Source organism: Aythya ferina, assembly GCF_964211825.1.
Source record: "Aythya ferina genome assembly, chromosome: 1".
In the NCBI taxonomy this organism is placed as follows: domain Eukaryota; kingdom Metazoa; phylum Chordata; class Aves; order Anseriformes; family Anatidae; genus Aythya; species Aythya ferina.
Genome location: NC_140296.1, coordinates 69,911,343 through 69,925,070, shown reverse-complemented (window position 1 = coordinate 69,925,070; position 13,728 = coordinate 69,911,343). Strand labels below are relative to the sequence as shown.

General features: G+C 36.8%; 1 protein-coding gene across 2 annotated transcripts in view; it reads right to left on the bottom strand.

Annotated features, from left to right (window-relative positions):
* Nucleotides 1–13,728, bottom strand: part of GABRG3 (gamma-aminobutyric acid type A receptor subunit gamma3) — a 342,220-nt gene that overhangs the window by 78,956 nt on the left and 249,536 nt on the right. The window lies entirely within an intron of this gene.

Genomic DNA, 13,728 nt, shown 5'->3' with positions numbered 1-13,728 from the left:
AAAAAAAAGAAAGGCAATGAAATAGGCTATTCTAATGCCACCTGCTCAGAAGCAGAATCCAACAATGTTCACAGCTGCTGCTGTAGGAGTTACAGCACAAGTTCATGAGTTGACGAGCATGATGTTTGGGGGACTGCAGATTTATAACAACTTGAAAAATTCAGTAAAGCTCTCTAGTTGTTCTGTCAAACTATATAATCTGTACCTGGACCCAGCCACATTCTGTCAAAGAATATGCATCATGTACCTAAGCACTTAAATCAGGAATAATGTGAGCCTGATTAAACCTGGACTCATTACGCAAGCTAGATATAAATCCAAGGAACAGCTAAACGGAAGCGAGGTAACAAATATGTCCAAGTATTAACATTCTTATGTATATTCTATATGTATCTCCAGATAGGTAGAGTGACTACTTTTACAATTCCTGTGAAACCTGGGCCTGTCTGCACAAACTATCATAGAGAGTGAAGCTGTAAAATGATGAAAGGGAAAGGGAAAGGGAAAGGGAAAGGGAAAGGGAAAGGGAAAGGGAAAGGGAAAGGGAAAGGGAAAGGGAAAGGGAAAGGGAAAGGGAAAGGGAAAGGGAAAGGGAAAGGGAAAGGGAAAGAGAAAGGGAAAGGGAAAGGGAAAGGGAAAGGGAAAGGGAAAGGGAAAGGGAAAGGGAAATGAGTGCTCTGAGGGTTAGATTTTTATTTATTTATTTATTTGTTCATTCATTTTAGCAATGGGGGAGTTGGTATTGGAAGTACTGTAATGGCCCTAGAGCCTTTTCATCTGTTCATGGACTGCAGAGAGACAGACTATTCCCAGAAGATGGTCCAGAGGTGGTAAGAAAACAGCCAGTACCAGAATCTACTTAGACCAAAGAAAAGTGTAAAAAGCATCTAAGTTCAACATTATTTGACCAAAATGTATGTGTCTAGAGAGTGTCCAAGTGGCTATGCTCCTGCAGAACTCTGTGGTAAAGGATCAAATTGGGTTGAATATTTTTCAGAAGTGAAATGTTTCTGATGACAATGTCACCTACACCAGACTTATCTTCTTTATCCACCCCCCCACCCTAAACATGCACTGGTTCACAGGTGTCCATTCCGGCTCCCAATTGCTCCCATACTCAGACGCATGGTGCTGGAAGTCCTTGAGTACCACCCCCCAAACTAGTGATGTTGCAGGACGTTTCACAGGCAGTGCTGCGAGGAAGTTCAGGGAGCTGTAGTGTTCCAATACAGGTATGTCCTTGCAAAGCTCTGTTTGAAAGACTACAACTCCCAGAATATTCCACTGTTTCATAATTGCTGCAGAGACTTTTGTAAGATGACACCTGCTACAGGAGAAAAAAAAATGCAGGGAATCAATTGTTAGTGTGGAAAAAGTAATCAGGAAATTGTAATTTCAAATTAACACTCCAGACATATTACATATTGAGTTGTTTTTAGATGGCTTGAGAGACTCAGGTACAGAAGAGGACTTTATACAAAGAGAAAAACAGCAATACAAAAATGATTATTTGTACTTCATGGATTTTCTTTTTCACATTCCAAGGTAGCACTGAAAAAGGGATCCTCTAGATCCCAGGTGCTGAACTCCAAAACAAAACTAGAAGACAACATTTGGGGCAGACATAACTATAGTCTGAATGGGAGAGCTTAGCAGCTGTACATACTTGGGTACACACTCCTCATTCTGGCAGGCATTCAGTGGCAGGACTATTACCCTGTGTCATAAAGAGACATATATCACCTCTTTCTATTCAAATACACATACAACTTTGTCTCACCAAATCACAGAAATCACCTAAGCAGTGCAGTGAAGAGTGCACTTGAAAGGGACTTCTCAGGACTTCTTTAAACTTCCAGTCCAGGGTTCCACAAATCTTCCCAGTCCTGATCCCCAAATATTCCTACAAGATTATTTTTGCTACCATGAACTTTTTTAAAAAAACAACAACACAAAAACCATCTACAGAAGATCAGATTCTAGCATATGCTAGAAGTTTCTATATCATTCTATTTCTTACCTAAAATTATGTGCTCCCAGACAGAGACATATCTAGAATATTTTTTACTGTGCAACTGCTTCAAATCATTTCCTGGGCTAAACATCCTGAAGACCAATAATAAACTGCACAACAACAAAATGAAATACCCGAGGACTAACACTCTAAAACTTTTCTGATGAGCAACAACATCCCTGAGAGAGGCCTGAAAACAGCAAGTAAAAAAATGGAAACTGACACAGAAAGAGATTCCTCCAAATTCTGAACACCTCTAGCTTCATATTTTATTCAGTATTTAATCAAGAACAGAAATACTTTGTCAATATGTATGCCACACCAAATTTTGAAGTTTTTTAGATTGGCCCCAGTTTCTGTGCGCATCTTGGACATTAACACTCTTCTGAGGATGAGGTTCCCTTCCTCCCTTTCCCCCCCCATTATTACAGAGCAACAGCTTCTCCTTTCCAGAATGCTGTAATCTGCAAAGACTAACATCAGCAGTACAGTGATAATGACAGTAGCCAACCCATGAATTGTTTGTTGTACTTGACTTCAATTGACCATGAAAGATACACACAACAGAAGATGAAAAGACTATCATAACTGTAAACATTCAGAGGATAATGTGTTATGTACTCTATTTGCATTTGCAATTTGGAAGAACAGCTGGAAAGTTAGACAGGAAATACTCTATGAATTTACATGCTCCATAAATAAGTCTATTGTACTGCAGGCTATATATCAAGGTCTTTAGCACATGAATCAATTGTACTGTAGATTCCTGGCCTGTCATAAGGGAGTCCTCTAACTGCAGAGAGGGTTTTCCAAGTATGTGAATAAATAAACTTCCTATGCACATCAGTGAAAGCCAACCTCTTTCAACAGACTTCATCTTCAGAGGTCTGCTCTCCTCCCCTCAATCAGGTTTGGTACCTGTACTTTGAGGCAGCGAGTCTCACCTTATATTGAGGAGTGAGAGCTACTGCTTTACCTTGCCCTGGCATTGTCTGCTCTAACGTAGCAGGCTCTTGTACCTGCAGAAGGTACAAGATATAGCCTTCAGGATCTACCAAAGATTTTCATTTTCATTTTGTCATCTACTTTTTTCTTTTTTTTTTTTCATTTTTCTTTTCTTTTTTTTTTTTTTTTTTTTTTTTTTTTCTTTTCTGGAACTTATCTGGGATTGGTCTGGGTGAAAACTGAAGAGAAAATTCATCTTTTAGTCTTTAAAATATTTTAACCTTTTAAAGCTAAGAATCAGTCAAAAAACTGAGGAGCATTAAATTTCATATTTAAGGATTTAAGGATTTCACCTTTTGATCTCACTGGAGATCAAGAGAAATATGTGTGTACATGTATGTTTTCATAGTGTACTAGAGAATGGCATGGATGGTTCATGGTGTGTGGATGCATTTCTTCCTGGGAAACCCCAGTATGTTAGAACCTCTAAAAGCAAGTAACATAGACTTTAATGTGGATCCTGGGCTCACTTATATGATGGAAAATTACCTTTTAATAATACTATGACTGTTCATGTAACCAGGAATCTTCCTATGCTAAAAATCACCATTGGTGCAGAGTTTACCAAAGTGTTAACAGTTAAAGTGTCAACAGCATCTTCTCTGAGCCCAAAGTGGGGTGTAGTATGAGGTACAGGAGTTCATGCTTCCAGCTTTGATTCTTCTATTCAGCCAGTAACATGTCAGACAATATGGGAAGTATGGCAGTCTTTTCTTACAACCAGAACTTTTTTCCATTTCATTAAAATACAGCTTTCCAGCAGATTTCAGTTTTACAAGAATATTTTCCACCCAGAATTCCAGTTTTGCATTATTTTACTACATTGTAGGGAAAAAAAAAATAGACTTTTCTACTTTTTTGTTTGTTTGTTTGTTTATACAATTTTACCAAAACTGAGAACATCTTAACCTTGCTGCTGGTAACCATTTGTTGCAAGCTCATCTTCTCAGAAAAAAATGGAAATGTAGAACATGTAACTCATGTTTAGTACCCATATACATTGCAGAAAGGACAGAAAATAACTTTGAATTTACTAGATGTGTCTGCTTTCAGAATAGGATCTTCAGAAAGGATTTAGCACTAGCTTATACTGAATAAGCTGCTTCTGCCTTAAAGAAAAGAGAGGTAAGAAAATAAATGAAAGTGTAAATTCTAGGATAACCCAGTATAATATTCAGATTAATCTCCCCCAGTTTAGGTATCTAAAACTTAGAGCTAGTCATCTGAGACTATCCAGACAATCTTTGTGTGTATGTCCTTAGAAGGTGATTCAGCATATCCTAAGAGTTTTCTTACACGTATCAATTGAATCACATTCTGGAGGTACATATTTTCCTTCATTTATGAAAGACCATGGGAACACTCTTCACTAGGTGAGATGGACCCCATCCTCAAAGGCCAAAAATTCAAAGATGGTTAAAAAATAGTTTAAAATATATTAGTTGATATATTTTCATGCTAGATTTACCTGTGCTGATAACTCATAGGACTCATATAACGATCTTGTTTTGGTTTCAAGGAGTGGAGCCTGGTCTACAGGTGTGGACTTCCTCATGTTCAATACAGCTGGTAGGGAGAAGAGACCCTAGAGCAAATAATCACTTTGTTGTTGATCTTGTTGGGCTTCTCCCAACTCTATAGAAACTTTGTGTACTAAGCCCACAGACAAGTCTGATGTCCATAAATATAGGGTGGTGGGGAAATTAGAGCCATGGAGCAAAAAAAAGGAGCAAAAGAAGCTAACAGTATATACACACCTATTAGTTCAGTATTGCATCGTCCCACATCTCTATAGTGATGGGATGAAGGAACTAAAGACCCATTAGATGCTACCTATCATGTGTACTTCTTTGCACAAGATATACATGCCTTGTCTGGTTTCAGAATTCCACACAGAAGAGGCTTGGTATGTTTCCTGCTTCTGTTTTTAATTAGCAAGAAAACAGAAGGGACAGAAGGTGCATGTTCTGTGTCACCTTTACAGTGGGTTTTCTGTTACATTTTTATTCCTTCTGTCCTTCTTCCCTGGTTATTTATTTTGTTAACAATCTGCCTGCAGCTACTTTTTTTTTTTTTTTTTTTTTTTAATTAGCACTATGTCTGATTTTAGTAGAAAAGCCAAAGAAGAACAATCAATGTGTAGAATAAATCCCTTCTATACAATCCCTTCAATATAATCCCTTCAATACATCATTTAATGCTTTGTTTCAGTAATCCTGCTTACAATCACTTGTCTTCATGTATCACAGCCATTATAGAGAGAGTAGTAGTATTACTGTGCAATAGTTCGGATGAAAAGACATTTGCAATGTGGATGGTGTTACTTCATTTGGGTGACTCGTACATCTATTCTTTCCACCATTCATGTAGCCATCCACCTATATACTACTACATAGATATAGATACCGGTTTCCGTACTGAATTATCATTCTTTCTTTAAGTCAATTAGTCTACCTTTTCGTTAGAGATATCTGTAATTTCTCCCACAGCTAATTAGCTGATGTTTGTACAATATCTAATCTGTTATGTTTAAATTCTCTGCTACAGTGTGCAGAACTGGAATGCTATGCTAGAGAGACATTCAACACCTTTACTGCTAGAAAGTAGCAGTAAATGGGTGATCTTTAGTCTGCAGAGGAGAAAAAAGAGGAAGAAGTGTTAGGAAAAGAACGTTGTCAGAGGTTTACACTGGTGAAAGACAATTTGATTTTAAATTAGATTTAAACTATGTACAGTGGAATGAATCATTGTTTGGTGGAAGAGGATGACTTTTTGTTCACCAAGTTAAAATCTTAATATTTTCTGCTCTGTGTCAGATCAAGAAATCAACCTGACTTCCATTCATGCTACAGATACATTGCATTCAGAGAAGGTAACTCTGGAGAACCACTGATAAACCTGCCTGTGGTGAATGCTGTAGGATGTATAAACTCATCTATATGCCAGATATAGGTTTTGACACTTCCTGTTATTGAGTACTATTGAGTTGTCAACTAAGCTGGAGCTTAGAAGTGTCAGATATAAAAAATGCAGATCTATGATATGTTTCTGATGAACATTACTTCACAGGTCACATTTTATTGGGACAGAGTAATGAGCTGACATGTAAGAAAGTTAAACTGATCAGAATAATTGTTCTTTGATCAGTATATATATTCACCCAGATTTAGCACAGGAATCAACTGAGCTTATGCTAAACTAGTGATCAGTCACAATCTTACATGTCACTATTTTGATATACAAGCTGTTAAAGAAAGATTAAAAGTAATAATTTCCTCCTTGCATTGCCTAACTTGGTGAACACAACCAAGGTTGATGAAATATCAAGCAAAGTGCTTCTTGATCATGTTTTCTCTCTCTCTCTCTCCTTTTTTTTTTTTTTTTTTTTTTTTATATATATATATATATATAATCCAAAAGGATAGATAAATGAAAAAGCACATTTAAAACATAAAGATTCACTAAGTTGAATGTGTTAACACTAAATCATCAAGTTGAGTCAAACTCAAGCTAAATCTGAGACGAGTTTTGTGAAATTAGACTTTGTAAAATATTACAGATTTCATACTTGTATTTGCTGAAGATGTTACAGTTACATGACTAAATACGTGTGCCTGCAAAAATGATCTTTTAGTATACCAAATACTACACAGATATGTAGCAAATATGAAGAGTATTTCACTGTCATTGTTTTCATATTTTTTTTACAGAGTATTAAAAAAAAGATGCAATTAAATCCACCAATGTGCTACACAAAATGTCCTGCAAGACCAATGACTGCATCTTCACTGTTTTAGACTGTTATACTGAGGGAGATAAAAATCTCACAGGTTCATACAAGATCTTTCATACAAGGCTTTTTCTCTGACTCCTCTGCTTCCATGAAATTTTTGGATCGATGCACCCAGCAAACTTTCAGTATTTTTCTGTTATTGTCTGCCATCTCTTGCTAACTGTTTCAGGTGACAAGCCACCTCCATTAATGATTTAAATACCAGCTAAGAGTGTACTTTAAGAACACTCAGAAACTCACTGAAATGTGCATGCTTGGTGGGAGAAGGGAAGATCATTGTGTAGAAATGTTGTCATGGCAGTGTTTTTGTGGCAGTCAGATTGAAAACACTCTTTCAGCTGTACTCCGAAAAGAGAATATCTGAGTTGAAAGAAAAGCTTGCTCTTTCACATGAACTGAGCTCCTTCAGTGAAAAAGTGAGTTCAAAGTGGAAAAGGAAGCTTGAACAGCCACTCCAAAGACTGCAGAGGTTTGGATGTGGGTCAGTACACTGATTTTTAGAAGTAATACTCTTTGAAGCATCTGGACTCATTGTATAATAAGCTCCATAGTGCCTTGTTCATAAATGAACTTCATCTAAGTGTAGATCTGAGTCTCTACTTGCATGAAGTATGCAATTACCTGTTGCAGACAGCACTCTCATATGTTAAAAAAGAATGAGTAGTGCTTTTCACTAGTTTCAGTGTGTGATGCTACTGTGTAAAAAGACCAGACAAGGAAAGCCCTTTATTGCTTAACAAGTACAGTCCTCATGAGAATTCAAACTCAATTCCATTGGCTTTACTGACAAATAACTTTTTAATAATGCATGTTCTATGTGAGCACAGTAAAGCTCACACAGAAAGGAAAGATAGAGCTGGGTTTTCTACCATGAGCTGCAAAATAATTTAGCAGTTTCCAGCTCAATTTCTCAATCATACTGCAAAACAGTATTTTTGGAGAAAGCATTTCTGGAGAGAATAAGAAAGGCATAAAATAAATATTTTTCATTTGATGCCAAGATTATATTGCAAATTTCAAAATGGAAAGAAAATATATCTTAATTTGAAAGTTGTGTGCTATTGCCATTGTAATACACATGACAGCCTCTTGCGCTATATTTTCCTGGACATTTCCCACACCAAAATTTTGCTTTAAACCTTTTATGTTAATGACATGAGGAATTCAGTACTTTGACAAGCTAGCAGCTCTGTCAAAGATTGCTCAACAGTTTTAGAGGCATTCATACCTGTAGAGTTAATAATACTTTTAACGTGCCTTGGGAACAAGAAGACAAGAGTTTTTCTTTGAGCTTTCTACATTTAAGGAGTTATGTCACACTTCCAACATCTCTTTGACAACACAGATGTCATTTTTACAATGGATTACTGTGTTGTTTCACATAATGGTATGCAGTAGTGAAGGGGCACTGCTTATGAATACTTTTTTCTCTTACCCATGTATTAAAAAAATGCTTAAAAATGGCTGCCAAAAGAAAGAAAACACACAAAACTTCTTGAGATGGTAGAGCTTTATCTGATTGTGAGCCTGGGCTGAAATCTCAGAGCAAATGAGTATTCTATTTGTGTTTTGGTTCATGAGCTGTACATGAAACTACTTTCTCCTTTGTCATCTCATATCATACTGAAAGACAACCAAGCAAACAAACAAAAATAACATAAACCCTTCACTAAAAAAAGAAAAAGATTACAATTTTTATATGGAAAAGTCTTCCATGTTGTGGCTAATATTCCTTACTGAGGGTATCATGAGATTTTCCCTCAGCTCACATTAACTGTAGCAGGATTCTTGAGTGCTAAGAATAGAGACTATTCCCCTTTCGTTTAATTTGTTTAAATATTAATAGAGCAACCTCACTGCAGGCCACACAATGACAAGAGGAAATTGTGACTTCAAAGAAGTTACATTCATAGAAACAGAGCAAAATTAATATTAGAAGGGATCTCAGGAAGTCTTTTTGTTCAAGCCCCTTTTTTGTTCAAAGCTGGGCCAATTTCAAAGCTAGATCAGGCTATGTCCAGCTGAATTTTGAAAATCTCTAGGGAAGGTGACTCCACAGCCCCTTTTGGGCATTTTTTCCTATACTTAGCTACTCTGACAATTATTTTAAAAAAAAAAAAAAAACTTATACCTTTCCAGGATTTCCTTTCCTGCAACGTCAGTCATCATTGCTTTGCATTCTTCTGCTATGTGTTTTTGAGAGTTTGGCCCCAGAAACAACATTTCCCCTTAGCCTTCCCTTTTCCAGGCTGAGTGAACACAGGTCCCTCAGCCTCTTCCCAGCCACCATAGTGGCATTCAGCTGGACTCTGTCCAGTTTGTTGATATCTGCCTTGTATTGAGGTACACAGAACTGGCCTTACCAGAGAGGAAGAGGAAGGAATAATCACTTTTCAAAAATCTGTTGTCTTTGCTTTTCTCGGTATTTCCCAGTGTCCAGTTATCACAAGAGTGCACTGATAAATCACATTCAACTTTCTATCCACCACGATAGCCAGGCCCTGCAAAGCTGCAATTTAAATCAGTCTATGCCCAGTCTAAACGTTCCTGGTCCCTTGATCTTCCACCATACCATCAGTTTCAGAATAGTTTTAAACAATATGCTCTCCATATTCAAAAGCATTCTGGTTAGGACCATATATCTCTTAAGCTATGAGGAAGACCAATCAAGTCATTGACTGGGGAAACTGCTATCTGTCTTGTCAGTGCAAGGCATTGAACTGGAATTAAATTGCAAACAAACCCTGTAGGAATTGCTGTTGGGACTTACGGTTTAACCCACCAGGAAGCTAAGCACCGCGCAGCTATTTGCTCACTCCCCCCTCATGGGATAGGGAAGAGAATCAGAAAACCAGTAAAATTCATGGGCTGAGATAAATATAGTTTAATAGAACTGAAAAGGAAGAAATAATAATAATTAATAATAATAATAAAATACACAAAACAAGTGATGCACAATGCAATTCCTCACCACCAGCCAAACAATGCTCAGCCAACTCCCAAGCAATGTCAGACTCACTGGCCAACTCCCTCCATTTGAATTGTTCATCATGATGCTGTATGTTATGGGATACCCCTTTGGCCAGTTTGGGTCAGCTGTCCTGGTTCTGTCCGCTTTCAGTTCCTTGTGTACCTCTATCCTCCTCACTGGCAGGGCAGTGTGAAGAATCAAAAAGTCCTTGACTTAGTGTCAGCACTGCTCTGCAACAACTGAAACATCCGTGTGTTATCAACATATATATATATATATATTTTTTTTTTTTTTCTGCTAAATCCAAACATGGTGCCATAACAGCTGCTATGAAGAAAATTAATTCTATCACAGCCACAACCAGAACAGTCCTGAAGCCCGCAGAGCCAGGGATAACCAAGGCCACAGGAACGGGGACACAGGGTGAGTAACAGGATCCCTGATAAAATCTACTAAGGCTTTTTTTCAATGCAAAATTTCTTGCCAACTTGTAAGTCCAATCTTTAAAGATACTCAGAGATATCTAATGGAGAATTACAGTGAAGGAGTTGAAGATTTTTCTCCCCACATCTGCCTCTCTTCTAGATATAACCATACCAGAAACAGGAAAGTATAAGGAAGTTAGATTTATTAGCCATATAGCTTAAATATGTAATGTACTCACTTAAACTGAAATTAGTGGGGCAGCCATTAAGATAAAATAAATAAATAAATAAATAAAAAATCTCAGCAGTATTCACAAGAAGATATTTGTCTAAGCCTTTGTAATTCTAGGCTGTCTGAATCCTGTTATCTTCTGTAGTTACTTGCCTGTGCTGCCTTAGCCATCTCTTAGCTCTGCTTCAAGAAGAACCAGAGCTATGCTGTTTTTGCATCATGACTCATTTTTCGCCCTAAGTGGTTTGTAAAGGTTCCTTTATGTATGTTGACAGAATCAAGATGCCCTTTTTCAACAGCATCTTCAAGCACTCAGCTATCAGTGAGATTCAGCAAGGTTTCAAAATATTTTCCAAGAGCACCTGGAGTGACTGTTTGCTGATTGTTTATCTGATTGCCATCCCACCTATAGATCTTACACACATACATGTATACAGGGAGGTTTTAAATTAAACTAGCAGTTGACAGTTCTGAAACAAACTGAAGGTGATATTTGTTCCCCAAAACATGGTACAATGATGGAAGTCATCAGCACAAGATGTTGTAGATACCAAAAGATAGTATAAAGTTTAAAAGGCAACAAGAAATATTATGGATGGAAAATGAAAACACAGATGAAAACACAAAGATATCATCTTTAGCTCAAGACTTGTGAGAAGTCATATAGAGGACAGGGGAATGCACAAAAGAGGAAAGACTATAAACTTTCCTGATTTTGTACTCTTTTCTAGGCATCTGCACCTGGCCACTGCTAGGAATTGATACAGAGCTGGAACTCTAGGCTGACTGTGTACAGCTGATCTTATGTTCACAAGTGAGTTGCTAACTATAGTACAGCAGTGATAAGAGGAAAAATAAAGCTGTAATTCTAGAGCTCAAACTATTCAGAAAGATATTAGAAGACCTGTGTATATCATATCTTATGGCCAATCCTGTCTACATAATCTATATATCATAAATAGCATATCTGTGAGATTTAAGATTCTGCACAGAATGCTCTGAATTTTCTTCCACCTCTAGGGAGTCAATCACCTACATCAAACACCCATTTGTTTTGTTGGATAACAGAGTTACCATACAAGAGTCCTGTAGTAACTCTTCCTGTTGAACGGTTCAATCACCACGTTTATTTTAGTATACAATTATTTCTGTCATGAAGCTGTATGAAGAAAAGATTTTTAAGGAATATTTCTGACAAAAATGCAGAATGCACATTATAGAGTTATAAAAGAAAGCAATACTCAATATAGAAATATGAACTGATTTATTTGGCTATAGGGACTCTGGGCTGGAAGTAGCAAAGCTTTTCTTAAGCAAGCGAGCAACCAAAAAAACAAAACAAAACAAAACAAAAACAACAATAACAACAACAAAAACACACACACACACACAAAAAAAAAAAAAAAACAAAAAAAAACAAAAAAAACACTAAACTTAAATTTATTTATGTTTGCAAAAGTTTACAGGATGACATGGCAGTTTTTCCTGGTATAATGTAAGTACTAAGGAATCACAAATTTATTGAGACTTGGTCAGTCTTTCACTTAAAATCAGTCTTATTTTACAAGAATAACAGAACTTCTGCTGTGCTTCTGGGGAACCAGGTAACCTTGTTTCAGGTCAATTTTTTTTTTGCCTTTCTCTCTACTTTCAAAACTTTGCTTTTAAAAAGCCTCCTAATGACTTTTGAAACCTCTATGCAATATATAACTGCTGGTAGACTAACTGGTAATGCATTATTTATTATGTAAATTGTTATTACACGCTAGCCTTGACATCCAATCTTTGTGGGCATGTGTAGGTACTTCGTAAAGCACTGGCATTTCTTCTGTATTTTTTTTTTTTATTTATGACATATAAAAGTCTGCTTGCTAAAAAGAAAAATCCCATGGTTCTGTGATGTGAGTACCCAAGTTATGCAGCATCAAGAATCTCAATTGAGTGGATTCAACAGTAGACTACCGAAGTACTTCTGAGCTTTTCACTCATTTTGGGTTTTATCTGTTCTTTGCTTGCATTCTGCAAGAAGAGGATGATAACTAAATGCAATTTAGGAACTTGTGTAAGCTCATCCTTCTTTTGTCAGGCAATTCAGAAAAATAACAGCAGCTTTCAGAAGAACTGCAAACATTTTGGAGGACTGGATCAGAGTAAAATGATCTGGATAAATTGGAAGTAGGGTCAATAGGGTCAAAAATCAACAAGATGCAGCTTGTTATAAACATATTAACTGTGTAGCTTAACGATGGCTGTTCAACAGCTTCGCAGATAAATACACAAACATCATTCAAGGTTCATGTCTACTTACACAGTGTGCCAGGCTTTATGAAAAATGCAGAAAAGCTGCAGAGAATTCTTCAGACAAGATGAGTGAAAACAGATACAGGGTGCATGAAGACAGGTTGGAAAAAATCAGATCAAAACTAAATGCTTAGTTTTGGGGAAAACAAATAAACAATCAAACAAACACTAGAAGACTAAAGCTTAAGTAAAGGAAAATTTGTTTACACTGTAGAATTCCCTCCTGAGGGTTTTTATTTGTTTATTTATTTATTTATTTAGAGCTGATAAAATCAGCTTTTATTAGGGTTGATATTGGTGTCCTTGACCCTCTCTCAGTGCAAAAGGTATTAGACAACCTCTTGATTTTTTTTTATTTTTTATTTTATTTTTTTAAAAGCACCACTGCCTTTAAAAAAAGAATGCACTGTGAAAGTCTCCAGGGCATCAGAAGCACTTCTCTCCAGCTACAAGAATGTGGCATTCCTGGTACATAGACATCTGGAACAGGTACAGTACCTGTAGGAGTAGCCACTTTAAAAATGTCACATTTTTGCTTTGCCTCTGAGGTAAGCTCATTCATAGCAATGGTGAGAGGAAAATCTGTATTTTCAGGTGTCTATTTGAGCATAATCAGGCTGATACTGGTTTACCATAGAGAACAAAAAGTTCCTAAATACCAACGCCATTCTAAATCAAAGAAGAATATTTGTTTGGAGGGTTACTGTCAGTGCTCTTCTGCCAGCAGATCTTGGGGATTTGAATCAGCTTCATTACTGGAGTTAAGTAAATAACTCTCTCTCTTTCATAAGTAGCCAGACCACTGCTATTTTATTGTTACTATCTTTTTTATTCTTGGCTAGACATTCACTATTTGAGTATTAAAACGACAAGAATTTGCAATGGGAAAAAAAATTAAGAAAGTTCTGATTTTTTCCTCTCCGTCTCTGCAGTGAAACCTTTCTATCGCAAAGAAAACATCCCGGGGACAATTCCAATTTCATAAGA